This window comes from Giraffa tippelskirchi, chromosome 13 (genome assembly GCF_054371585.1).
Source record: "Giraffa tippelskirchi isolate mGirTip1 chromosome 13, T2T-mGirTip1v1.2.pri, whole genome shotgun sequence".
NCBI lineage: Eukaryota > Metazoa > Chordata > Mammalia > Artiodactyla > Giraffidae > Giraffa > Giraffa tippelskirchi.
The window spans coordinates 16,377,923-16,405,323 of NC_137287.1; the positions used below are offsets into that span (position 1 = coordinate 16,377,923).

Here is a 27,401-nt window from a genome sequence, read left to right on the forward strand (position 1 = left end):
TCACTGCTATATCCCCAGCTAGCACAGTGCTTGGCACATAGTAGGAAACTTAATAAATATTTGGTGAATGAATGAATGAACGTCTGGGGAAAGAAGTGGGAACTCAACGACCAGGGGCAGGGTGAGAATTAAATTTTCACTGGGTACAGTCCTGTTGGATCTGGGGGGTATAAGGAACCAGGCATGGTTAGGGGGCCAGACAATCCCAAGGGAGAGTATGAGGGGAGATTGTGCCCACTCATCCAGGCTCAGCACCCTGGGGTGGGTGTCCCCAGAGAGGGGCCTGGGGGGAAGGAATGGCCCAGCTTGGTTGCCCTGAATTACCACATGGAGCTGGCCCAGGCTCAGGAATGGGGGGGGGGAGCTGGGAACCCCCCTGACACTCACCCCTGAGGGGAGCCCTCCCCCTTCCACCCCCACAGCCAGGGCCCCAGTCTGGTTCTCTTCCACTTTACACCTTCTCAGAAGGGTGTCCCTGACCCTCCGGGTTTTTACCCCAGGGCAGAAATCAGTTCACATGTGGGCTCTCCTATCCACTGCAAGTGAGTCAAGGGGGCCAGTCCAGAGCTGGGTCCTCTCACCCCAAAAAGAGGCGTGTGAATTGCCTGGGAAAGCTCTGGCCTTTCCTTCTCATGCCCAGGGAGCTTTGTGCAGCCCCGCCCCCAAACCCTTCTCTGCACAAGTTTCCAATCTATGAAATGAGCTATTTCATAACCCTTCGTGGGTCACCAAAGTCTCAGTTCTCTTTCCCCTGAAAAATGTCCCCAGCCACCACCTACACATTTCTGCATACAATGTCAGGGCCCCGAGGAGGAGCCCGTAAGAGAGGCCAGGTAAGTCCTCTCCCTCTCCTTGGTCCTTTGACACAAATACAGACTCCACCAAACATTCCATTCTGGCTCAAAAGGATGAGGAGAATGTTCTCAGATCTTTTCATCTTCCCCTTGTGGTGCATGTTCTGGCTGTATCCCCTGCCTAAGCCTGACTAAGCCTCAGTTTGTCCATCAGTAAAATGGGATGAGAATGCCCATTTAACATGATGGGCTTCTGTGAGAATTAAAGGGGCACTTCCTACAGTGCTTGGCACAGAACAGATGCTTGGTAAGAATTTGCTGCACAGAGGGGACTGAGACCTTGGTTCCATCCTGGACCCTGAAGACACTGTACTGTCGAGTGTCTTGGTTTTCTAGGCTGGACTTGGGGGCCATACTGGCTCTACTAAATCTCACCCCTTGGACCTGCCTGAGCCAGGAGGGACCTTGGAGATCACGCAGCCCACCCCCACATTTCCGAGGTGAGGAGACTGAGAGGGAGAGTTGAGACTGACCCGAGATCAAGCAGCAGAAGCTGGAAACAACTTGCTTCCCCCTGCCCTCCCCACTGGGGGCAGCCTGGGGTTCCCTGTGCTGCCGGGTTCTGCTTCTGGCTCCAGCCTCTGCCTCAGCCTCCCGCCCAGCTGGTGCGGTCTGCCCTTTCCCCAGGGCATTGCCTTGGTGGATATTAATAGTCTGTGCTACGCCCGCCTGCAGCTGGTGCCCAGAGCTGGGATAGGCGCTCCAGCCAGGCCCTGGGGGGAGGTGGGAGCCCTGGGCCTCCTTGTTCCCAGCCTACCTGTGGCAGCCCCTATGGGTGCGGGAGGAGGCATGAGCCTTGCCGCTGGGTGTCGCGGGCAGCCTGGCCCTCAAGGCCCTTGGCTAGGTGGCCACCAGTGGAAGGGGGCGGTCACTGGGTGGGTGAGCAAGAGGCTCCCTGAAAAGCTGAGCCCTTCCTCAGCCCTCTCTGCGACCCCCTGCCCTGACCCCTAATGAGGGATGGAAGGGGAGATGCAGCCTAGCTTGGGAGCCTGGAGCCCAAATTCACCCCCCCCACCGGGTGGAACCAGGTCACCACCACGTCTAGCCATGAAGTCACTTGGGTAAGTCACTTGCTTTCTCTGTGCCTCCATTTCCTTGTCAGGAAATAGGGTTAATAGTGGTCTGGGTTAAAGTGTTATTAATAATAGCTGACATTTATGAACCACCTCAAGTACTTTAGACATATTGACTCATCCATACTTCACAACCATTTTAGGAGAAGCTGCTCTTGCTGTTCCCATTATATCCCTCACCGTACAGGAGACTTGAAGGGGCAACTAAGTGACGTGTCCAGTGGCACGCAGTTAGGGTGTGGCTTAGAGCTCTGCCTGGCTCCAGAACATTCGGTAGATGTTTGCTGAGCACCTACTATGTGCTTGAAGTTGGAATACATTCATGAACCAGATGAACAGCCCTGTCCTCAAGGACCTTACGTTCTCATTTGGAGTCAGACAATGATAAAGATAAGTAAGAGATGGAAGTCAGATAGTGGGATGTTCTAAACGAAAAAGCAGGGAGAGGCAAGGAAATGCCAGGGGTGGGGAATGGAACTGTAGAAGGACAGGGGACGAGGGGGTCAGGAAAGGCCCTACTGAGAAGGTTATAAGCATGTGGAGAACTGTGGGTCTGAGTCTTTTTTCTAATATTTATTTATTTGGCTGTGCTGGGTCTTAGTTGTGGCACACGGGATCTTTAGTTGCAGCCTGTGGGATCTAGTTCTCTGACCAGGGATCAAACCCAGGCCCCCTGCATTGGGAGCTTGGAATCTTAGCCACTGGACACCCAGGCAAGTCCTATGAAGACTGTGGATCTTGTAGGGGAAGAGTCCTCCCGGCAGAGGCGTGTGCTGTGCTTGGAGTGCTCAGGGAACTGTGAGGAGGCCGGCATGGCTTGAAGTGAGGGATAAGGGGCAAGGGCCAGGGGGAGGGTAGAGGTAAGGGGTGGGGGGCAGTGGACAGGGCCTCAGAGGCTGCAGTGAGGACCTGCCTTTCACTCCGAGTAAGATGCACGCTAGTCTCTGGACCTGAGCAAACCATTCCTGAAGCCAGCCTGTGTGCCAGGCCCCAAGAGGCCAAGAGACAGCAGGAACCCACCCTGCTGCACTCAGAGACCCCTCCAGGCCAGCAGCATCCCGCCACTGTCCTTGGAGGGGCCGAGAGAGGAAGGAATGGGGAGCCTTCCAGGCTTCCTTCGAAGATTCCTCAGTGCTGCAACTCTCAGCTGCTGTGGCCCCAGATGAGGTGTGAGGGCAGTATGTCCAGAAACACAGCCAGAGCTCAGGTTAGTTTCTCCCAGTTCCTTCTGTCTGGCCATACCCTGTGGGCTGTGTGTGAATGATGGAAGAATGGATAGAATCCTCTCTGAATCCTAGATATGGACGCTTGAGTAAAGACCTTCACCCCAATCCTCTTTTTTTTTCCACCTGTAAAATAGGGCTAACATTCCCTTTCTGCTTAGGGCTTCAGGGGGCTGATATTAACAGCAAAGCATAGAGGGTACTTGGTGCCATTTACAGCACTTTACACACCTTCATCACTGAATCTTCACTATGACGCTACAAGTCAGGGACTAGTCTCATCCCCTTTTTTTGGAGCTGAGGGATCTGAGGCACAGAGAGGCTAAGCACCTTGCCCAAGGTCACACAGCGGGTCGAGAAGTTGTGCTTTTGGCCACTAACCCCTGTTAACTGCGGTTCCACTGCACTTCCTGGAGACACGTAGGATCAGGGCTGGCAGGTACGCGAGCTCTCAGGGTGGGATGATCTGATCTGCCTTAGGACTGTGGGCCCCCAATTCGAGAGAGTAAGACACCTTCTTACTATGCTGCGGGGCCCATCAGATGAGAAGCTATCCTGAGGCAGGGATCAGTACAGCTTCTACAGGGCCTGATCAGGAGGAAGCTCTATCCTGTCCTCTATTCAGTTCCCATCCCTGCCCCTCAGGGTCATCCCAACACGCAGAGGCAGCTGGAACATTCTCTGCCTCTCCCAGGATTGGCTAAAGCCACAAGGAAGGGAGTCACAGTGGCTGGACCCACTCATCGCAGACCCCGCAGCAGGTGGCAGAAGACATAAGCAAATACTTAAGTAGCAGGTGCCACTAAAAGTGCTCGATCACGTAAACCTCCCCACACTCTAGGAAGGAGCTAGTACTATTCCCATTCTTCATCAGAAGAAACAGGATGGAGGAAACTGCCTCGTCCAAGGTCACACAGCTGGAGTGGGGTAGAGGCAGATCTGATGTTAATTTCACACGAACCTCTGGGAGTTCACGGGGCTGGGCTCAAATCCCCACATTGGGTTAACGAGGTGCTGTTCTCCATGCTATGGGAGAGGGGATGTCCAGAGACTGGCGTGGGACACTTGACACTGAAAAATGCTTCCCTGAACCCTGATATTACATGACTCCCTGCATGCGGGCCGAGCTGGGAGTCTGGACCTGTCCCCTCCCAGGCTGTGGCCAGGCTATATGGTGAGGGGAGGGGAGGATGCGGAGAAGAAGGACAGGAGAGGAGAGGTGCTCTGAAGGCCCCACTAGGCTTTATGCCACAGCTTTCTGAGACTGGAAGGGGGACCAAGGGAGTCGGGGAGGGAGGGGGAAGCCTGGAGCAGAACAGATCTGTTGAAGATGCTGGTCTGGCTCTGGCCAGAGGCCCATCTGTCTGGACAGGAAGTCTGGGGACACAAGCCTGGCAGGCACCTCACCTGGAAAGCAGCTCTGGGGAGGAAGAGGACCTCAGCTACAGCTAACATAGATCCCACCCCTCAGGCTTGACTCTCACCCTACCCCCACCCGTAGCAGGGGCACATCCTTAAGCACCACACAGAACTGCTTCTCAAACACCCACCTCCCCTTTCCTGAGGAGAGTACCAAAAGTCCTCTGGCTTCCCCAATAGGAAAAACCTCTGGCTTCCCCAATAGGAAAACCAAGAATAGTTTCTGAGCACGATTGGCTCCTATTGGAAAAGGCATTAGCAAGTGGATGAGTAACCCTTGGCGGTAATGCCACCTGGCAGATCCTGTCCAAGGCCCTTTTCATGCTTTAGCTCACTTAATCCCCCTGCTGACCCTGAGGTAAGTATTATCCTTGTTTTCCACGTAAGTAAAATGAAGCTCAGAGAGGTTAAGGGACTTGCCCAAGGTCACACAGCGGTGATTCAAACTCCAGAAGTCCAGAGCTCAACTACAGAGCTCTGCTGATTTCTTTGGCCTCGGGATGTTGTTGACCTTCATCCAGGAAGACGGCACACCCCCTTCCAGGGACATGCCCTGTGCCTGGGGCCCACTGCTGACTCCTGACCCCTGTGCAGCTACTTAGTATCACCCCTTGGTTTCCTTAATGTTTAGGGTCGGTTAATATTTTTGCATGACTTTGGCATTGAGGCCCCCCCACCTCTCCTGCCTGACCAAAACTTAAGAGCACTTTGGATTCAGTCCTAGAGAGTTAGAACAAGGAGGAAGATTACAGCTGACAGAACCTCTAGTCCAATTCCTCCCTGACACATGGGGAAACTGAGGCCTGGAGGGCTGTCCTCCCCCATGAGGCCTCAGCAAGACCTTGGTCTACAACCTGGGACTTTTGCTCCTGGGGCACGTGGGACAGTTAAAACAGGATTTTGCTGGCTGAATCCTTCTAGAAGAGAGGAAGGGGCATAAGATGGGGCCCAGAGTGTAAAGTGAGACCAGGGTGGAGATGCTTCTGGCTAGTGGAGGAATTCAGGCTCACTTCATGACTTGGCCTTAAAGACCTTGGAGAGCTGCTGTTCGGTGGTTGTTCTAACCTGGCCACGGGGGAGGCAGGGAAGACCTGAGTGCACAGATATACAGAGACAAAGGTCACCAACTGCGCAAACATTTTCTGGCCTCTACCTTAGGCCTGAAAAGCTAGATGCTACATGAGGGACCAGCAGGTCATGTAAATGAGTGAACAGGCCAGGTGGGGCCTGGGGCCAGCTAGAGGATGACGGCTGATCTAAAGGAGGTCATCATTCTTCGGCTCTGGTCTGGGCTTGTCACAGCATTTGATTTTTCAAGAGGACCCCCAAATCAATATTTGTATGTGACACTGCATGCTTGTTTAGCATTGGCAACAAACAGGAGAAAAACAGTTTGGATCAACAAAATGTGTCGAGAAGTTGTGTTTGACAACATGTACTGTACAATATGCTGGGCTCTGGGTTAGGCAAAGCCGATGCTGCGGGGAGTGGGGGACAGACCTGGTCCTGTCCCCTGGAGCTCGGAGTCTCAAGGTGGAGATACACTCTCACAGCCACCAACCATCACCCAGCCTAGCTCTGCTCTCCGTTCTGTGCCAGCCCAGGTCAGAGCAAAAGGGGAGGGTGGAGACAGAGAACTGCCAGTGAGCCATCCTGCAGTGGGGCTTTTCAGGTCGGGGGAACAATACATGGTGGAAGGAAGGAGCTGGGGGACACAGAGATGAGCCAGAAGTAGAGGATGGAGAGTGAGGAACGGGAGGTGATGCCGGGAGGTAGTTTCAGGTCACGCTGCAAAACGGCTCTGATAGCGCTCATTCCAGACTCAATGGGGAGCCATCGCAGGTGAGCCTGGAGGGGAGAGCTTACTCTCTGTCTCCCTCTGGCCTCTTGGTTTTCCCTAGTCACAGTGACTCAAATCTCCACTCATTTAGCCACTGACTCCACTTCTTTGCCGGTGGGCTGTCTGACAAGGCCCTGGGCTCTTGGGAACCCAGTGGGGGGAAAGGAACTCCTTTAGAGATGGAGAGGGCATACCTGGATACTTCTGTGGGCCCAGGTGCGATCCACATCCACCCCGCCGGCTGCAGAGTAAGTGGCTCACTGTCGTTTTCTCTGGGAGATGCCACATGCTTGCCCAAGGTCACCCAGTCTTCAGGGCAGTTGGCTCCCCCACAGCCTGAGCTGAGGCGGGGGGCTGTCTCAATTGCCCTTGAATTTGAAGGCGGAACCCCCAGGGGTCTGACCAGGAGCCCCTAAGCCTCTTTTCCCGATGGCCACATCCCACCCCTTAAGTCAACACCAGCAGTATGTAGGGGTGAGGGCACTTGGTGCTGGGAAGCGGGGAGAAGAGGAATCTGCTACCCAGGTTCAGGTGCTTCCTTCAGGTGTGGGATCAGAACTGACCAGACCCACCTCAACTGGTCCAACCAAGTACCGGCAAATTGAGAACAGCCCAGAGACGTGATGACAGGAAAGATCAGGAAAGGGGATGAAATGGGAAAAAGGACCTTGACTCCAGTACCTGGTATCTCACAGACACTAGCTAAAAGGTTTGTTCAATGAACCAGTGAACAAAGGAACTCCTGGTGGGGCTACCTGTACCCAGAGTCGTACCTTCTTCAGCATCACTGCTCGCCTGCAGAGGGCTGAGAGAGGAGGCTGGCGGAAACCCCAGTGGCTCCGAGTGTTCCCTTGCACCGTCCCGTCCCTTCTCAGGACCTCTGATCCAGAATTCCAGGATAAAACATCCCCTGGGCCTCTCATCCTCCCATGAGCTGCAGGGGCTGGGGTTCAGGACCTCACTGATGGCCGGGCGGGGATACTGCTTTGTACACCACCTGTAAAGCTGAAGCCGGAACCTAGAATGGTTCCTTGGTTGTCCAGGACACACTGACCCCACCTGAGGTTTGGCCCTGGGTGTCCCGGAGGTCAGGAGGACAAGGGAGAGCCTTGGTTTTGCTGCCCCTGGGGCAAATGGGGACAGAAAGGTGCCCTGACCTGAAATGGCTCCTTGATCCAGACTTCCTCCCCTCCCCAGAAACCAGAGCCTCACTTTAGAAAGGGCTTGTCCCCCCCCTTGTCCTGCAGGGAGCACAAAGTATGGCCTGGGTGAAGATCCCCACGCCCCCTGTAGTTGGGGGGGAGGGCAATGGGATCACAGAGAAAAGAAGGGGATCCCACTCATTCTCTCAAACACACCCCTTCCTTGACTTTCACAGACAAAGACACACACCCAAAGCCCCAGCCATCACCCTAGGGCCACCCACTGCAGGCCCCCTCACCTGTGGACACCCCAAATCGTCTCTTCCCAGGGGAGGACTTCACTTGAGAACTCAGCCTGGCCTTGGGGGGAGGGGTGTATATCCTCCAAGGACCAAGGGTCCCAACAGCTCCGGGCTCGCGATTTCGGGGGTGGACTCCCCACCCTCTTCTCCCTTCTTAGCAGCCGAAGGGTCTCTGCCACCACTCCCCCGCGGTCTGGGGAGCTGTGCCCGAACCCCAGGGCTAGAGTGGGGGGTGGGGGAAGGGAGAGGAGGAGGGGGCGGCTCCTCCAAGCGAGACACAAAGAGACGTCCTTCAGCCTCGGCTCCATGGCGACGCTGGGGAGGGGGCCGTGCGCACCCCATACTTCCTTCCCCACCTGCAGGGCTAGGGACCTCGGCGGCCACTCACCTGCTGCCCCTCACCTGGGCCCGGCTTACCTGAGCTGGGGCCGCGGGGACGCCGCGGCAGGGGGCCTGGGCGCCGTCTCGGTTTCCGTCGTCAGCCCGGCCCGGGGGGCTCAGGGCGCCACTATCATGGGCCGGGATGAGAAGGGGGCCGCGAGGGGCTCAATCGCCCCGGTCCTGGAGCTTTCAATGGGGGTCCCCGAAGCCTCTTGCTGGTGAGGGATAGCTCTTGCTGTCCTCGGGTCCCTAGATTTGGGGTTTCTGTGCGCTGGACTCGGGGGATCTAAGACCCCTGATCTAGGGGCGTTCTGAGCTGGATCTTCGTGTCTTGAGGTGTGGAGTTGTAATGGTCAGGATCTTGAGAAGGGGTCCCCACAATCCCGGACAGGGGGTCACTGCGTTCTAGGTCTTGTGGGGGCCCAGACTGAAGAGGGGGAGTCCGCGGAACCGCAGGGAGGTCGCTGTCTTCTGAATACGGAGGTAGTCTCCGCTTTCCCCGGGTGGGGAGTCGATCTCTGTTGGATCTGGGGGGCCACTTGCTTTCCTAAAGGTCTCTGGGTCCTGGGTGGGTGGGGGGATCCCCGCGCTCCCAGGCTGCGGGGGCTTGCTGAGTCCCGGCCACCGGCAGGAGCTGGGAGGAAGCCCCTCAGCCGCTGGGGGGCTCCGTCGCCGCCGCTACGAGCAGCCCGGCCCTGCGGTCCCGGACCCCGGCCTGGTCCGGGCTCCGGCTGCGGCTCTGGCTCGCGCTCCGCCTGGTGCTCGGGCCCCGGCCCCGGCGCCCGCCCGGGCAGCGCTCCATCGCGGCATCGCGGCTCCGCCCTCCGGCCTGCGCGCACCTGCCCGCCTAGCCCGCGGCTCCGCCCTCCGGCTCGCGCGCCACCGCCCGCCCCTTTGTCCGCCCCGCTTGGCGCGCGCCCTCGCGCACGCGCACTAACCCCGGCGCGCGCTCGCCCTCCCGCCGCGCCCTCCTGCCGCGCGCCGCGGGGCGCAGATTTTCCCCGCGCGGAGGGAGTGGCGCGCGGCGCCCCCACCCCGCCTTCCGGCCGCGCTGGGTCCTAGCGCCCGTGGGCTGCTTCTCTCTCCTCCCATCCCCGTCTTTTCTAGGTCAGAGCCCACAGGGGGCGAGAATGAGGTTAGAGAGGACTCGGGGGAGTCTGAGAGGGTCACCTGGACCAGCCTCTAGGCCCCTGCGAGACCAGACTCTCAGACTGTCCCAGTCTGTTCTTGTAGGGCGGAGCCTGTGTCTTTTTCAAGGAGGGAAACATCTAAACTCTGCAATCCGATATAAATTCATCAGTGCGTCCGTCCATCCATCCATCCATCCATCCATCCATCCATCCATCCATCCAAGCAGGACCTCAGAGAACTAACTCAGGAAAGCCTACTTAGGAAAAAGGTCGTAAACTGGGGCTTTCAGGGTCAAGTCAGCTCAGGTTGCGTTTTCAACCCCTATTGTAAACAGGCAGTAGCCAGTCATGAGATGCAGCTGGGATTCACCGAGTTCACCAGATAGAAGGGAGGGAAGGGGATTCCAGGCAGCAGCATGTGCAAAGGCACTACCCAGGTATGAAGGACCGCTGTCTGTTTGGTAACTGGAAGTTGATGACCTGGAAGGAAGTGGGGTGGATGAGGATGGAGAGGAGATGGGAACAGCTCACCCTCCAAGGCTCTATTTTGCTTTCTTTCTCAGCCTCATCCATGCAGCCTTGCCCACACTGTTTCCCTAAGGAGAAAACCCCTAATACCCCCAGCACGCTCTTTCCAACCATACCTCTACACAATTCTAGAGGCTTGAGTTAGTTCGTTTGTTTCTGGCTGTGCCACACAGCTTGTGGGATCTTAGTTCCCTGACCAGGGATTGAACCCTCCTAATCACTAGTCTGCCTGGGAATTCCCCATTTCTAGAAGTTTGAGAGCCATCGATTGCAAACTGACTAGGGTCAGGTGTAACAACATAGGGAATGGTGGAGATGAAGCAAACTGAAGTATCATGGGCCCTGTGTGGACAGATGATTTTTCAAGCAGGGAATCCATATTCTAAAATACAATTTTGGCCGCGCCACGCAACTTGTGGGATTTTAATTTCCCAACCAGGGATTGAACCCAGGCCCTCAGCAGTGGGAGTGTGGAGTCCTAACCACCGGACCACCAGGGAATTCCCCAATTGTCCAACTTTTAAATGTTTGAAACGAATTCCTCAAATTCAGAAATACTGAATGGGCCAAATGAAACATTGGTGTTTTAGTTGCTAAGTCGTGTCTGACTCTTTGCAACCCCATGGACTGTAGCCCACAGGGCTCCTCTGTCCGTGGGATTTCCCAGGCAAGAATACTGGAATGGATTGCCATTTCCATCTCCAGCGAATATTCCCGACCGAGGGATCGAACTCTGGGCTCCTGCATTGACAGGTGGGTTATTTACCACTGAGCCACCAGGGATGCTGGTAAATGAAACATTCTTTGGGACCAAATCTGGCCCAGGGCCATCAAACCTCTGCCGGGAAGAATATTGCCTTACTTCCTACCTTGTCTCCCTCTAGCCTCTATCGAAACTTTTAAAAAAGAATCCAAGTCTATGTGACCATCAGCTCCGTAAATTTCAAAGTAGATTGGGTTCAGTTCAGTTTAGTTCAGTCGCTCAGTCATGTCCGACTCTTTGCAACCCCATGAACTGCAGCACACCAGGCCTCCCTGTCCATCACCAACTCCCGGAGTCCACCCAAACCCATGTCCATTGAGTTGGTGACGCCATCCAACCATCTCATCCTCTGTCTCTCCCCTTTTTCTCCTGCCCTCAATCTTTCCCAGCATCAGGGTCTTTTCAAATGACTGGGTTAGTCCCCTACATAAAATTGCCGGTAACTTCCTGTTACCTCTGAAAATACTTTCGAATTGTGATGCTGAAGAAGACTCTTGAGAGTCCCTTGGACTTCGAGGAGGTCAAACCAGTCAACCCTAAAGGAAATCAACCTCGAATAATCATTGGAAGAACTGACGCTAAAGCTGAAGCTCCAATACTTTGGCAAAGAGACAATTCATTGGAAAAGACCCTGATGCTGGGAAAGATTGAGGGCAAAAGGAGAAGGGGGCAGCAGAGGATGAGATGATTAGAGAGCATCTCAGACTCAATGGACACGAGTTTGAGCAAACTCTGGGAGATAGTGAAGGACAGGGAAGCCTGGTGTTCTGCAATCCATGGGGTTGCAAAGAGTCAGACACGACTTAGCAATTATACAACAACCACCTCCGAAAAAGTCTAACATTATCCTGGCATTCAAAGCCCTTAGCCTTTCAGGTCTCCTACTTTTGCCTCTTCTCCATTCGGCCTTGACCTCAGCTGGTGTTCCTAGAACATCCTAGAACCCCTCTCTTTCTCTCTGTTTCCTCTGTCTGGAACATCTTCTCTTCCTTGTACTCCAAACAGCTTTCCTCCAAGCTACCTGCTCGGTGGGGATTTCCCTGGTGGTCCAGTGGTTAGGACTTCGAGCTCCCACTGCAGGGGCACTGATTCAATCCCTGGTCAGGGAACTAAGATGATCTCACAAGTTGAGTGGTTGGGGGGTGGGGGGATTGAAGATACCTCCTCTATGTCTGTCTGCCTTTCCTCTCTCCTCCCTGTCCTGCCAGCGTTTCAGATTTCATCCTGCTGCTGCTGCTGCTGCTAAGTCACTTCAGTCGTGTCCGACTCTGTGCGACCCCATAGACGACAGCCCACTAGGCTCTGCCATCTTAACTGTGTTCTAATCCTCTCCAAGTGAGGCCTTATTGCCCAAAACAAATGAATGGAGGGGTTTGAGTTACTCGGCAGCTCAGAGAGGGAGACTAGAGAGAGAGAAAGGGAGAAGTGAATATCTTCCTTAGTCTAACACCTGAGTCCCAGAACATTAGCTTTTAGAGAGAGAGTACTTCCTCTTTTTGCAGATGAGGAAACAGGCCTAGAGAGGGGCAGAGGTGGAATTGAAATGCTCCTAGCCATGGTTATCAAGGGTAGTGCTGTTCAAGGCTAAAAGCAGAAGCCTTCCCTGATTCTTCAACTGGGGATTTGATTCCTACCACTGTGATTAGTGGGCTTTCCAGGTGGTGCTAGTGGTAAAGAACCCACCTGCCAATGCAGGAGACGTAAGAGACATGGGTTTGATCCCTGGGTCAGGAAGATCCGCTGGAGTAGGAAATGGCAACCCTCTCCAGTATTCTTGCCTGCAAAATTCTATGGGCAGAGGAGTCTGGTAGGCTACAGTCTTTGGGGTCACAAAGAATTGGATGTGACTGAGTGCATGTGATTAGTAAGTTTGCCAAAATGCACTGTGGGTAATCAGCCTCCCCACCCCCCAGCTCTGCATGGTTGGAAGTCCTGGTCCCCAAAGGGGGCAAACTCTTACCAGGGGACACAGCATGGGTCTCATTAAAATTTAAGCAGCTATTGTTGCTGCCAGGACACTCTGAAAACTCTGTTCTGGGACCAGCAGGTAAGAAGAGGAGTCACTGTTTTGGTGGTAGACACCAACCTTGATTGTTTATTAGAAGTTACTAGAAGTACCCTGGTCAATTATTAAAATTGGCAATTCTAGTACCAATTAGGTAAAAGCAGGGCTGCTTTTACAAAGTGGGAGCAGGAAGATATACACGTGGAACCCAGTGAGCCATCAGAGTGATCTATTGGTTATGATAACCAAGAGTTTGGCTTTTTTAAAATTTTTTTGTAATTTTTATTTTTGGTTGTGCTGGGTTGCGGCACGTGGGCTTTCTCTAGGTGTGGTGCATGGGCTTCTCATTGCGGTGGCTTCTCTTGTTGCTGAACATGGGCTCTAAGGCACACAGGCTCAGTAGATGCAGCTAGCGGACTCCAGAGCATGGGCTCAGTCGTTGTGGCGCACGGACTTAGTTGCCCCGTGGCATGTGGGATCTTCCTGGACCAGGGATCAAACATGTGTCTGCTGCATTGCAGTGTGGATTCTTAACCACTGGACCACCAGAGAAGCCCCTAACCTGCCTGGGCTTCCCAGGTGGCGCTGGTGGTAAAGAACCCACCTGCCAATGCAGGAGATGTAAGAGACCTGGGTTCAATCCCTAGGTTGGGAAGATCCCCTGGAGGAGGGCATGGCAACCCACTCCAACATTCTTGCCTGGAGAATCCCATGGACAGAGGAAGCCTGGCCGGCTACAGTCCGTAGAGTCGGACATGACTGAAACGATTTTGCATGCAACCCAGAGTTGAGACCCTTCAGGACTGAAGGTCACACCACCAGGTAACAAGATCTTCTCAGGTGACAGTTGAGCGTGTGGATAATTGAGAATGGATGGGGGTGGGGGTGGGGGTGGGGGTGGGGGTGGGGGAGATGAGCACTACTTATGTCCTCAGGTCAAGGGCAGCAGAGGGGAGGGGAGCTGTAGTTCGTTCCACTATTTCCATCTTGAAAATTTCTGCTTGGAAAGAGAGGCTCACAGCACCCACGGAAGAGCCATGGGGCACAAGTGGTGGGACGCGGCAGTCCTGAAAACGCACCACCCGGAGCTCTGACTGCAGGGCTGCTGACTCTGGGGGCAGCAGCCGTGGAGTCTGCAGAGTCACACAGGAGGTGCCTTTGATCCCCTCCACCCCATCCCAGCCAATGACTGAGTGCGGCAGGGACTCTAAAACATCTAGTTCCTGGGGGACACCGGGCTTCTCTGATGGGCAACTTGAGATCAAGGACTCTCCATTGGCTTTGTGGGAACTTTCTTAACCTCGCACTGCAATCGAAGACTCTTCTATCCCCCCTTCATTCCTTCTTTCCCTTTGCCAAATATTGGCTCTCTTGCAGTCTGATGGTTCTCCCAGCCTCCTCTGGCTCCTTCTGTATGTTCCTTCTCATGCATTTCCCCCCGTCCCCAATACTGTAAGTCCCTTGCACATCTGACCCCATCTTGGCTCGCTTCTTGGAAGGCTGAACCAATACAGTATATCTGAAGAGAAGAACTAGAGCATCTGTTTGAATGCTGCAAACATTTTTTGACATTCAGAGACAATCCACTCTGGCCCGCTCACAGTTTTGTATCCACAGCAAATGCTGCCTTTGCAAGAGAGGGTCTTGATGGCTGCGGTTTTCATTTATTTATTTTATTTTTGGCTGCACTGGGTCTTTGTTGCGCTCAGGCCTTCTTTAGTTGAGGTGAGCGGGGGCTACTCTTCATTGCTGCATGGGGGCATCTCATTGCAGTAGCTTCTCTTATGGAGCACAGGCTCTAGGGCGTGCAGGTTTAGTGGCTTTGCAGCATCTTCCTGGATCAGGGATCAAACCAGTGTCCCCTGCATTTTGAGATGGATTCTTCACCGCTGGAGCACCAGGAAGTCTGATGGGGTTGATTTGAACACAAAGTAAAGCTTGACTGTGACCTCCATAGCAACATAGAAGAAACACTGGAAAGCAGAGATCTCCGTTTAGATTTCCTTGCCCATACCCTTCTCCAGTGCTGACATGTCCTCATTCTCCCGGGCTGTCACTTGCTGATCTTCTCGCAGGGAGGCAAGTGAAACCAGGAGCTTCAGGACTTCTGATGATTTATGCACTTTCCCATTGGCTGTATTTTATCAATGTGTCAGAAGTTCCTGTTACCATTGCGGGAAACAGAGAAATCGAAATAGAATCCTTGTCTTCTAGAAGGAGGAGGGTCTTTGAGGCTCAGATCATAAAGAATCTGCCTGCAGTGTGGGACACAATATCGTGTTCCAAACTGTATGTGTCTGGGTAACTCTACCAGCTGTACTGAAAGGGCTCTGTTGGGACACTGTCTTGGCCATATCGATCATCTCCATCAGTGGAACAATGATGGCCCTTGGGGATTTCCCCAGTGTAGTCTGTTCTGTGGTGCTCCTTATCACATCTGGCCCCAGTCGTGACAGGGACAGAACATTCCAGGTTTGTTGATCTGCATTACAATCGGCTTGGGCAGAGACAATCTCCTCTCCTGGATGGCCACCATCAAGTCCAGGACCTTGCTGGTGGCAACTGGCTCATGCAACATGATCAGGGACCCTGGTGGCATTGGTGGCTGAGTAGCTCAGAGCTGATCAGGCTTAGGATGCTGAAGACAACGGCATTTTAGGCAAAGGTCCAGAAGCTTCTGGGGCTTCCCTGGTGACTCAGTGGTAAAGCATCGGCTGCCAATGCAGGAGACACAGATTCAATCCCTGGTTCGGGAAGATCCCCTGGAGAAGCAAATGGCAACCAGTGTTCCAGTATTCTTGCCTGGGAAGTCCCACAGAGAGAGGAGCCTGGCGGGCTACAGTCCATGGGGTCTCACGGAGTCAGACACGACTTAGCGACTGAGCATGCGTGCACCAAAGCTGCTCACAGCCAGGAGTGGGAACATTTAGGGCCACTGGGAGACACAAGTCAGTTTGTAGCTGATAAGAAAACCGTGAATCCACCAGAATCCACAATGGATCAGAGAGAGGGCAGCGAGGCAGTCCAGGAAGTAGGGCAAGCTGGAGGCCATGGATCTTTGAATCTCACATTACCTTTTTGGAGAATATATTCTGAAGTGAGAAACACCGTGTTCAGCAACAGTCCTGACGGGCTCCGCACCTCCCTGGTGGAAATACAACTCTGTGATGGCGGTCAGCAGGATGCCAAGGACGATGGGAAGTACAGAGAGGAAGGAACCCGCTTTTTATGACATCGCAGAGCTGCTGAGTTGTACTTGGAGCTGCTTTGAAGGGAATTCTGTCCCTTGCAGCTGAAAGCATGCCAGCTGATTTGAGAAGACATCTGTGGTTGCCCCTTAGGGATGGAATCCAGGAAATGGGACTGGGGCTGAGGCAGATGATGGGAATTCACTTTTATCTGTTATGTTTTATTCTTTTTTTGATGAAAACATCTGACACAAATATGATAAAATGTTACCATTGATTCTAGTTATGGGTAGGCATGGGGTTACCCTTTTCTCTGTTTTCTTTTTTTTCAAAATAAAAATTACTAACTGGGAATGTTTTTAAATGGGATCTGGAAAAAAGAGAGGAAAGGGACTTCCCTGGGAGTCCAGTGGCTGGGACTCCAAGATCCCAATGCCGGGGGCCTGGGTTCAATCCCTGGTCAGGAAACTAGATCCCCCATGCTGCAACTAAAAATCCCACATTCTGCAGCTAAGACCTGGTGCAGCCAAATAAATGTTTTTTAAAAAAGAGAGAGAGAGAGAAAAAAAAAAGAGGAAAAAAATAACTTTTTCACTGGGTGATTCTGTTTTCTAAAGTCAGGTCTAAGAGCTATCTTAAATGATCTCATCTCTTGCTCTCTGAAGGCAGAAGAGAGTGACAGGATGAGATGGTTGGATGGCATCACCGATTCAATAGACATGAATTTGGGCAAACTCTGGGAGATGGTGAGGGACAGGGAAGCCTGGAGTACTATAGTCCATGGGGGTCGCGAAGAGTCAAAAACAACTTGGCAATTGAATAACAACAACTCGATCTCTGAGGATCATGGGAATGGGTAGTATCGAGTTGGCCAAGAAGTTCCTTCGGGTTACAGAAAAGCTCAAATGAACATCTTGGGCAACCCAATACATTCGGCTCCCGGGCCCCCGATACCTGTCCCTACTGCTCATGGGAGATCCGGACACTCAGGCCCCTCAGGGCTGGATGTGGCTGCTTCCCTGGAGGTTGTGACCTGAGGATCTGATAGGTCTTTGCCCCTCCCCTGTCACACTTACTGCAGGGGGACCAGGGAGCATCCTCGGAGCAGAGGCTACTCAGAGCCCATTCAATCTCTGCTCCTGCCTCAGGAACGTAGACATTCTGAAGGAAGCCACTGCGGTCTGGTACGCATCCCTGGGGGGCTGGCTTTGATGATGTCCTAATTTGGGTTTCCTAGAAACAGACCCTGAGCCAGGAATTTGAGATCAGTTGTTTTTTTTTTTTTGGCAGGTGATCCCAGGTAGCTGCTGCTGCTGCTGCTAAGTCGCCTCAGTTGTGTCCGACTCTGTGGGACCCCATAGATGGCAGCCCACCAGACTCCGCCGTCCCTGGGATTCTCCAGGCAAGAATACTGGAGTGGGTTGCCATTTCCTTCTCCAGTGCATGAAAGGGAAAAGTGAAAGTGAAGTTGCTCAGTTGTGCCCGATTCTTAGCGACCCCATGGACTGCAGCCTACCAGGCTCCTCTGGCCATGGGATTTTCCAGGCAAGAGTAGGAGTGGGGTGCCATTGCCTTCTCCGGATCCCAGGTAGAGGGGTAGAGAAAAGAGACAGGAAGGCAGTGACAAGTTACCACTGCGGGCAACTAGAGGTGATCACTGGAGAGCTCTCAGAGATAGTGTAGAACATGTATGGATGTACACTGAACATGTATGATATCCCAGCTCATGTCAGTCACTGGTGAGAGCTTCTGGGTGAGGGGTGCAGACTATGCTGTGGACATGGGCAAAGCAGACTGGAACAGAGAAGGTGCTCAGGAAGAGAGGCAAAGATGTGAGTGAGTAGAAGTTGGGAGGGGGCCCAAGGAGAGATGGGGTTTCCCACGTGGCGTAGTGGTAAAATCTGCCTGCCAATGCAGGAGACCTGGGTTCAATCCCTGGGTCGGGAAGATCCCCTGGAGAAGGAAATGGCAACCCACTCCAATATTCTTGCCTGGAAAATCCCATAGACAGAGAAGTTTGGCAGGCTACGCTCCATGGGGTCACAAAGAGTCAGATGCGACTAAGCATGAGCATGCATGCATTCCAAGGAGATACGGGCAGAGAAGGGACAATGTCTGCCACAAATAACCAGCACTTAGAACAGGGCCCTGAGGCTGGCTTGATGGCCACCTATTCTAACTGGAGTGAAATTCTGGTACCCAGTATCACCTATCCCTCATTTTTAGCAACAGAACCCCAATTTTCCTTTGGGGACTCACATTCCTTGACATACATTTCCCTCCTCACTAGGGGTTCTGAAGGTGGGGCTTACCTCTTCGGCTATTGGGGTGGGCTTGTGACCCCAGCTCCCATTAATTAGCATATGCCTGCCCCCTGGCCACAGTAATTGTTTCTGAGATAGGTCTGTGACCCACGCCAGGCTGATGTGCCAGAACTCACTATTGCACTGAAAGAGGGTGGGATGTCAGCCTGGAGTTGCTTCCACCAGGGAGAACCTCCCAGAGGAAGAAGCCAACATAGCAGAGAGCAGTCAAGAGATGGAGAGTGTCAGAAGCCACATGTGATCATTTGAGCCCCTGGATCCAGCCAAGCCTGAAGTCCCTGGACTTTTCAGTCTTGTAACCTGATAAAGTCCCTTTCATGCTGAAGTCAGTTGGAATTGGGTCTCTGTCACTTACACCCCCAAGCTCTTTACACTATGTATAAATGGGGGTTTCTAAAATGTTTAAGGATGCAGGTGTAAATGAAAGGTTCTCCCCTCTGTCTGCCATAATCACTGTTTGCCCAGCCTCCCAGGATGTCTGAGGAGATTCTCAGAGGGAGCTCAGTGTGTCCACAAGCAGGAGTTTGGAATCCTGGGAATTCCAGCTCCTGCCTCCTTAGGGTATCGTCCTTGGGGTCATGTGAGGAGCTGGGGGGTCAGAGCTGAGCACGCAGGTTGGGAGCCTGGGCTGCTATGTGGCCCCCCTCCCTCTAAGCAGGAACCTCTGGGTTCCTGCATGCATGCATGCATTCATACATTCACACTTATTCATTGGCACCTACTGCATAAAGGGGGCTTCCCTGATGGCTCAGGGGTAAAGAATCCACCTGCAATGTAGGAGACCCGGGTTCAGTCCCTGGGTTTGGAAGATCTCCTGGAGAAGGGAATGGCTACCCACTCCAGTATTCTTGCCTGGGAAATACCATGGACAGAGGAACTTGGTGGGCTACAGTCTCTGGGGTCGAAAAAGAGTCAGACTGAGTGACTAAATAACAGCAACAACTGTAAAAGGGTACCAGGATAAAAAGGTGGGCTAAACAGACAATCCTTGCTTTCAGGAGCTTCCAGTCTAGTGGGGGTTGGGGGTGGGAGTGGGAGTGGGGGGTGGGGATGGGAATCTCTATATTAATTACACCAATAAATGTCAGATTCTGAGCTAAGTAGGTAAAGGGCCACGCCAGTGTTCAGGGCCTCATCTTACTCCCTTCTGATCCTTGATGACTGCCCATCTCTCCCCTGGAGCCTGCTCAGCAGCTCAGACACACTTTTTCTCTTTCACACCTTCTGGATCTTGTACGCTTCAACCCCGGAAGTCCCACCTCAAGTCTAACCTGCATCCTGCCTGCTGCCTGCTCAGCCCACTTTCTTTGCTTTGGTCCCAGGGGGAGGTGAAGGCCATTGAGCATCTTTTCATGTCACCTCACTGCTCAGGGATGAGTCTCTAGACATTTATCAAGCATCGAGGGTGTGCCAGGTGCTTCCAGAAGGCTAGACCTTTCCCAGATGGAGAAACTGGGGCATGACTGTGGCAGTCCTGCGCTAACAAGGCCAGCCTCTCCCACCCCCTGGAGTAGGAATGGGACACCCTGTCCTGTGCCCTCCTTGCTACTTGTCCTCTTAACCTCTCCCAGGCCAAGGGTTTCACTAGATTGAGGACAGGAGGAGAAAGGGGTAACAGAGGACGAGATGGTTGGATGGCATCACCAATTCAATGGACATGAACTTGGGCAAACTCTGGGAGATAGTGAGGGACAGGGAGGCCTGGCATGCTGCAGTCCATGGGGTTGCAAAGAGTCAGACACGACTTGGCAACTGAACAACAACAACAACAACAACAGGCCAAGGGTACTTCCCAGTTGGCAGCCCCTGCTTGCAGTTCCCAGGCCCAGTCTACCACCTGCACCCCAGAGCCTGCCTGGAGGGGTCTCCCTGACCCCTGGGGATGGCCCCTTCTGCCTGTCCCCTCCCCTTCTCCAGCCCCTCCTACTTATTTAACAAACACAGATTTGGCCAGATTTGAAGCATTTTAAACATATGAACTCATTTAAACCTCATAATATACTTACTGTGTGGGTGAGCAATCATTTTGTATCCGAGATGCAGAGAGGGGAGAGGTTGCCGAGGCTGACCCATTAGCTGGGGCTCGAACCCAGGCCGGCTCTGGAGTCCAGGCCCCTAACCACCCGGCTGCCCAGACCCTCCAGCCTCCACCATCCTGGCCTCCTCTCACCTGATCCCGCTGATCTCACCTGCATCCTTCTCTCCACCCACCTCTCACTCCCAATTTCCAATCCTTTGCTCCTGGGCTGCAGCCCAGGGAGAGGCACTGGGCTGGTCCTACCAGAGGGAGGGACACTGGGTGGAGGCCTGAGTGCTGGGGGGGCCCAGCCCGCCCCTACCAGTTCCCGGTCCTGAGTGGATGAGAGGATGGGCTGTGCCAGGGCCCTCGAGGAGGTGGGCAGGGTTGCAGCAGGGAGGGGGAGCTGGGCGGAGCCAGGCCTGCAAGCCCTAATTAAGTCAGTTAATTAGGTGGGGGGGAGAAGCCTGTGGGAATTAGTGAGCTTGGCTAATTAAGTGGATCCGGGAGAATGGCTCCAATCCTAGTGGCTCCGGAGAGATGGGGGTTTAGGCAGGACACGGGGGGGGGGGTGGCAAAGTGCTGGGCACCTCCCCTTTTCACCAGATCTGCAGCCTCCACTGGGCTGAGGCCACTACTAAGGCCCGCAGTGACCATCAGGGTCTGCGGCCACCTCCTGAAATTACAGGCCATGTATGCTACTGATGCTTGGGTTGAAGTCCCCATCGAAAACCTGGTCCCCTGTCACCCATCCCTCAGGGGTTAAAGCGCTATCCCCTTTTTGAATATTTCGGGGATGGAGCCTGAAAATGAGCCCTGACCAGGGTCCTAGCAGAGCAGCCACGACAATCCCTGACCGGGAACGATGACTGCCACCCACATGTCCTCCAGGTTTCAGCTGGTGAAGCACTTGCTGTCACTGCCAGAGGGAAACCTGCCTGGTGCTCTCCCAGCTCACAGATGCGGCAACTGAGCCCGGAGAGGAAGGGGCGTGGCTTGTCCTCCGCCCATTGCTCACAGCGCAGGTGCCGGGGCAGGTGGTGGGCGGGGCGGGGGAAGCTCTCTGCTGGACCTGGGCCGGCCAATTGGGAGGCCAGCAGCTGGCCCGGGTGCCTGGGGGCATTCTCTTGTTGGGCACTATTTCCCTGTGATTGTGGGGCGTTGAGTAACAACAGCAACAGTGCCCATGGCTGGAGTACACACTGTGAGGTGTGTGTCCTTGACACAAGGGCCAGCTACAGAATGTGAGGCTTCTTGTCTAGAAAGCAGGAGAGAAGCTTTTCCTCCCAACCCAAGCCTCTCTCTCTGCCTGCCACAGTGTTCTATATTTGCTATTGAACATGGTGCTGCCTTGGGTATCAAGGATGCCTGGGGCCCCTTGATGCACACCCGACACGGAACCTTCCTGGTATCCAGGCTGCTGCCGGATCAAGCACATCAACCTTGACTGGCACGCAGGACTGTAGTTCTCTGACCAGGGATTGAACCTGTGCCCCCTGCAGTGGAAGCACAGAGTCTTAACCGCTGGACCGCCAGGGAAGTTTTGCATGTGCCACTGTTACTCAGACTTCACTTACAGTTCAAAGATGATATGATGAAGAATGGCAAGCTTCTGGGAATACCCTGGCAGTCCAGTGGTTAGGACTCTGTACTAACCTGAGGGCGTGGGTTTAATCCCTGGTTGGGGAAATAAGATCCCACAAGCTGCATGGCATAGACAGAAAAAGAAAAGAAAAAAATTCTAAGATACCAACCACAGAGCACTAGAGGCCAAGTTTGGGGCCCTGCATGATGCATATTGACTGTCTGCTTACTGGTATTGTTACTGCCCTCGTTTCACATATTTTTTCACTCATCCATTCAATTACCAAATATTATTAAGTGCCTCCTATATACCAGCCAACATTTGCAGTGAACAAAACACAAAAATCACTGCCCTCGTCCATTGTAGTGAGGGGAGAAGACAACAAACAGGATACGTGAATAAAGGATCATACTTCAAAGGATTAATGGAGGGAAGAAATAAAGCAGGGAGGTCCTCACAGAGAAGGTTCCTTTTGAGCAGAAACTTGAAGGAGGTGAGGGAGGAAGGGAGCCATGCAGAAATGGGGGCAGGCAGGCAGGTACAAGTGGGCCAGGCAGCGGGAAGAGCCAGTGCAAAGGCCCTGAGGCCAGAGTGTATGCTTGGGATGCTCAGGAACAACGAGGCTGATGGAGCCTGGGAGGAGATGAGAGGTGATGGGGACAGTTCATCCAGGGCCACTGTAAGCCTTTGCCTTTGACTCTGAGAGCAGTGGGAGTCCTTGGAGGGTGTTGAGCAGAGGAGGGAGGAGGTGGATTACAGATTTTAACAGGCTCCCTCTGGCTGCGCAAGAAGGGAAGTGAGGAGGCTCCGGTACCCAGCCAAGTGAAACAAGAGAACAAGGGACCAGGTAGTAGGAACAGAAGTGATGAGAAGTGACAGGATCTGCTGACAGATTGGACAGTGGGGTGGGGTGTGTGTGTGTGTGTGTGTGTGTGGTTTGCCCTCGGCCTCCGGACCGTGAAATTCCACCAACAGCTGAGGACACCAAGCAGCTTTCTGGCCCCTGGATTCCTTGCCCCTGAAGGTCTGCTCTCATTTCTGGGACCCTAACCCATCTACCTCTGCATTTTTGCCTGCCTGGGACCAGCGGCTGCAACATGGACAAGGTACATCCTGGAACTCTCAGGCACAGTTCTCCTTTCATGGAGTCACAGACTGAGACGCTGAGTCCCCAGGGAGGGACTGTGAATGGGGTGCATGACCTGAGTGGGGGACAGTGGTGAGCTGGAGAGCCTTAGCCCATCTGAGTGGTGGCTTCCCCTCCCCTGTGGCCCATTTCTGTCATATAGGAATGTGAACTCGGGTTTTCAGAGCTTCTAATTTTCCAGGAGAAGTTAGAAACCTGCATCCTAAGGAATACTGCTCTGATTTTTTAAACGTGTGCAAATCATTGATAAAAAAAAAAAGTCAAGCAGGCTAGACCCCCTCTGAGGGACCGAGGATAAGACAAGGGGGGCTGCTTCTGTGGGTCTTCTACACACCACGACCTCCACACCAGGGGCATCAGACAGCCTGGGAATGCAGACACATGAAGACACTGCTCCCCGAGGTGTGGCCTCGTAGGTCAGCTCTTGGCTGGTCTGGGCTGGATCCTGGAAGGACTGGGGTGGTTAGGATGGAACACCCCCTCTGAGCCCTTGAGGGGCACCAGACAGTGGCATTTCTCAAGGATGATATGGTTGCCAGGCAAGGGCAACTGCTGGTCCCCAGGGTGCCTGGAGGAGCAGAGGAAGGTCTGGGATCAGAAGGAGACCATGGCCAGGAATGAGCCACAGGATGAGGTCCGCTCCCAAACAAGAGAACCAGCAAGACTGAGCAGGAAAGGTAGGCGCCTAGGCTTGTCCCTGCCTTACAGGCCACCCTTAACCCTGCCTCTGCTCTGGAACATTCCAGAAGTTGACCTTTATTTCTCCCTCTGGATCTGGGCTGGGCAGGGCTGGGCTGGGCAGGGCTGGGCTGAGGGGCTGCAGGAGAGGCGGTGGCAGAACGTCCTGCACTGTCAGATCGGGTTAGCCATCGCCCAGTACGGCACAGCGCTTCACACGCCTGACCTCATTCATCCTCTGAACCGTCTCAGGTCAGAGTTACAGCTGTACGGAGGAGGAAACTGGGTCACAGAACGGTCGGGTAACTGGCTAAGGTCACACGGCCTAAAAGTAGCGGGACCTGGAGTTAAACCCAGGGGTATGTACCTGCAGAATCTGAACTTGGACATAAAATCGGTCAGAAAAAGACCGAAGCTTCACGGACGGACCGAACGAGCGGGGCCGTCCCGGCATGTGCGGGCGCGGCACTCCCTCTAGTGGCCGATCTGCCGCAGTGCACGACAGACGAGGGGCTCGCCGGCCGCCGGACTCGCTCCATCTCTGGGTCTCTGTCTGTCTCACACGCCTGCGAGCGCGCACGGGCGCGCACACACATTCAGTATCTCGTTCTCCAGGGGGAAGACCCCAACACCTCCATCTTCTCACCTGCCACACGCGGCCCCTAGCCGGCTTCCCCTTTCCCCTGGTCAGGCTCCATCAGTGATGCCAGCCCCAGGGAGCCTTCCGGTTACACCCCTGGGTCTCTTTCTCTCTGTCAGAACTGGGTCTCCTTGTCCACACCCGTAGTTCTCAAACTCTGCTGCACATTCTAGTCTGCCCGGGAGCTTTCGAAAGTCCTGAGCTTTCAAAAGCCACACCCAGAGCAAAGGAATCAGCCTCTTCTCTCACCATCACTAGACCTTCGGCGTTCAAACTTCAGATGGAGTTTGGAGATCTCAGGCAGTCTACAGCCTCTCGGTTCTCTGGCCTTTTCTGTCACCTTTAACCCTCTCTGCTCCCTTCCACCTCTGAGGCTCACATCCCGTACCTTGTAATTACTCCACACCCCACCCGCTCTGAGATCTCTGTTTTGATCACCTCCCTCTGTTTCCCCCTCCATCCTCTTCATCTGGTACCCATAAGCAACAGTTCTTTGACCCCATCGAGGCCACCAGTCCATGGCCCCCATCCCTTTCTCACCGCCCATCAGCCCCCTTCTGCCATGACGGTCCACCGTGCCCTGCTTGGGCTCTGCACACCATCACCATGGCTGCTCCCTGGCACCCGCACCCCCACCCCGCTGTGCCCAGCTTTCAGAACCTGCCTGGCAAAATGCCATCCATCACCTGCTTTCTACCTGCACCGCACAAGCCAGCACTGGTCTGAGGGTCCCCCACCCAGTAGAGAGTTTCCCTTCATGGTCTCCAAGGGGCACTCGCTGCCGCCCCACAACCCCAGTATGCCTGCCAGTGGCCCTTCCCCACTCTCTCCGAGCAGGCCTTCTCAAATTTTAATTTGCTTGTGCATCTCCTAGGGGTCTTGGTGAGGCCTGAGCTTCTGCATGTCTAACCAGCCCCCTGGGGGTGCTGATGCTGTTGGCCCGTGCACCCTTCTCTGAGCAGCAAGGTTCTCCCACCTTCTCCTCTCTTCTCAAACCATGGCTCCCATTTCACTGAGAATGCAGGTAGACCGGATGCAGTTATAGTGACTCCCTTTATCAAAGCACAAACCCACCCAGCCCCTCACTCCTCACTTCTTCCAGCAGCTTCAGTGGGGGTGGGGAGGCCCTTCTAAGGCCAACCCCTCCCTCCCTTGGGCCCTGGATTCTTCAGGACTCCCCTCCCCCACCCCCCTTTTCCAGAATCATCCCCCCAGCACCTGGGCTCTAGTGTTTCCTCCACCACATGTCTCCATCATTTCTATCAAGAAACACGGGCAGCCCCCACGCCCATTTCCCACTGCTTTAGGACAATCGTTTCCATTCTTTTAGCTGATTATTGGTCATTTTCATTCCTCTGTTTCCTGCGTAGCATGTTTTAGGTTATAGTTTTCATCTCCACTTCCCACTGGAAGATGAACACGGAGCTCTCCGATGTCCATTTCCTCCACTTCCTGTCTCCTGCCCTCCGGGTAATAATATCGATCATCATAATATTGATAAGATTGGTAGTGCTGGCGGGACTTCCTTGGTGGTCCAGTGGTTAAGAATCCACCTGCAAATGCAGAGGACACGGGTTTGACTCTTGGTCCAGGAAGACCTCACGTGCCGGAGGGCAATAAAGGCCGTGTGCCACAATGACTAAGCCCATGCCCTAAAGCCTGTGCACCACGGAGAAGCCACCATAATGAGAAGCCTGCACATGGCATCTAGAGAGGAGCCCACATTTGCCACAACTAGAGAAAGCCCTCATGTGGCAACAAAGACCCACTACAGCCAAAAAAAGAAGATTGATAGTGTTGGGGACTTCCCCGGTGGTTCAGTGGTTAGGGCTCCGTGCTTCCACTACAGGGGGCATGGGTTCAATCCCTGGTTGGGGAAATTTGCCACACAGCCGAAGGGGGAAAAAAAAAAGATTGGTAGTATTTACATAGTGTGGAAACACAACTTTCTGTGGAATACTATGATTTCTTTCCCCCTTTTTCCTTTTGATGATAGATTTTCTGTTTTAGTTTTAGATTTACAGAACAAGTGAGCACAAAGTACAGAGAGTTGTCGTGTATACCTCCCCCCTCTGCATTTTCCCCGATCATCAGCGTTTTGCATCAGTGTGGTAAGCGTGTTACAATTGATGAACCAGTGCTGCTAAACTAATATTAGCTAAAATCCATAGTTTACACGAGGGCTCCCTCTGTTGTACAGTCTGTGGGTTTTGACAGATGGATGGGGTCATGGACCCATTGTTACAGTATCGTACAGAATAGTTTCACTGCCCTAAAAATCCTCAGTGCTTCACCTACTCGTTCGCCCGTCCGCACCAGCCCCTGGCAACCGCTGATCTTTTTACTGTCTCTAGTGTTGACTTTTTCAGAATGTCATATAGTTGGAGGCACACAGCTCATAGCCTTTTCAGACTGGCTCCTTTCACCTTGCGGTGGTGGTGGTTTAGTTGCTGTGTCATGTCTGACGCTTTGCAACCCCATGGACTGTAGCTCCTCTGTCCATGGGATTTCCCAGGCAAGAATACTGACTGGATTGCCATTTCCTTCTCCAAGGGACCTTCCTGACCCAGGAATTGAACCCCCGTCTCCTGCATCGGCAGGTGGATTCTTTACCACCAAGCCACCAAGGAGGCCAGTTGGCTTCTTTCACTTAGCCATACACATTTAAGATTCTTGTATGTCTTTTTGTGGCTTCATGGCTCATTTTTATCACTGAATAATATTCCGTTGTGTGGGTATATCATAGTTTGTTCATCCATTCGCCTGTTGAAGGACATTTTAGATGCTCCCAAGTTTTCAGGCAATTATGAAAAAGAGCTGCTATAAACATCCATGTGCAGGGTTTTGTTCAGACATACGTTTTCAGCTCATTTGGGTGAGTACCAAGGAACGCTATTGTTGGATCATATGGGAAGACTATGTTTAGCTTTGTAAGAAACCGCCAGACTTTATCATTTTTGAGTTCCCACAGCAATGAACGAGAGTTCCTGTTGCTCCACATCCTCACCAGCGTTCGTAGCTGTCAATATTTTGGATGAGCATGTAGAGGTATCTCACTGTGGTTTTAATTTGCTATTTCCTGGTGACATCTCATGTTGAGCATCTTTTATAAACTTATTTGCTGTCTGTATATCATCTTTGGTCTAGTGACCATTCAGATCT

At 53.4% G+C, this 27,401-nt stretch overlaps 1 protein-coding gene across 3 annotated transcripts in view; it reads right to left on the minus strand.

The window, feature by feature from the left end:
* The window catches only part of SBK1 (SH3 domain binding kinase 1), a 54,560-nt gene that overhangs the window by 17,092 nt on the left and 10,067 nt on the right, over positions 1-27,401 (minus strand). For 2 of the 3 annotated variants that reach the window (XR_014072319.1, XM_081553369.1), the window contains exon 1: positions 8,271-9,053. The exons of the other annotated variant lie outside the window; for it this stretch is intronic. The gene's annotated coding sequence lies outside the window, so the exon portion shown is untranslated. Of the gene's footprint in view, positions 1-8,270; positions 9,054-27,401 lie in introns of those variants that run through there. 3 annotated transcript variants of the gene reach the window in all.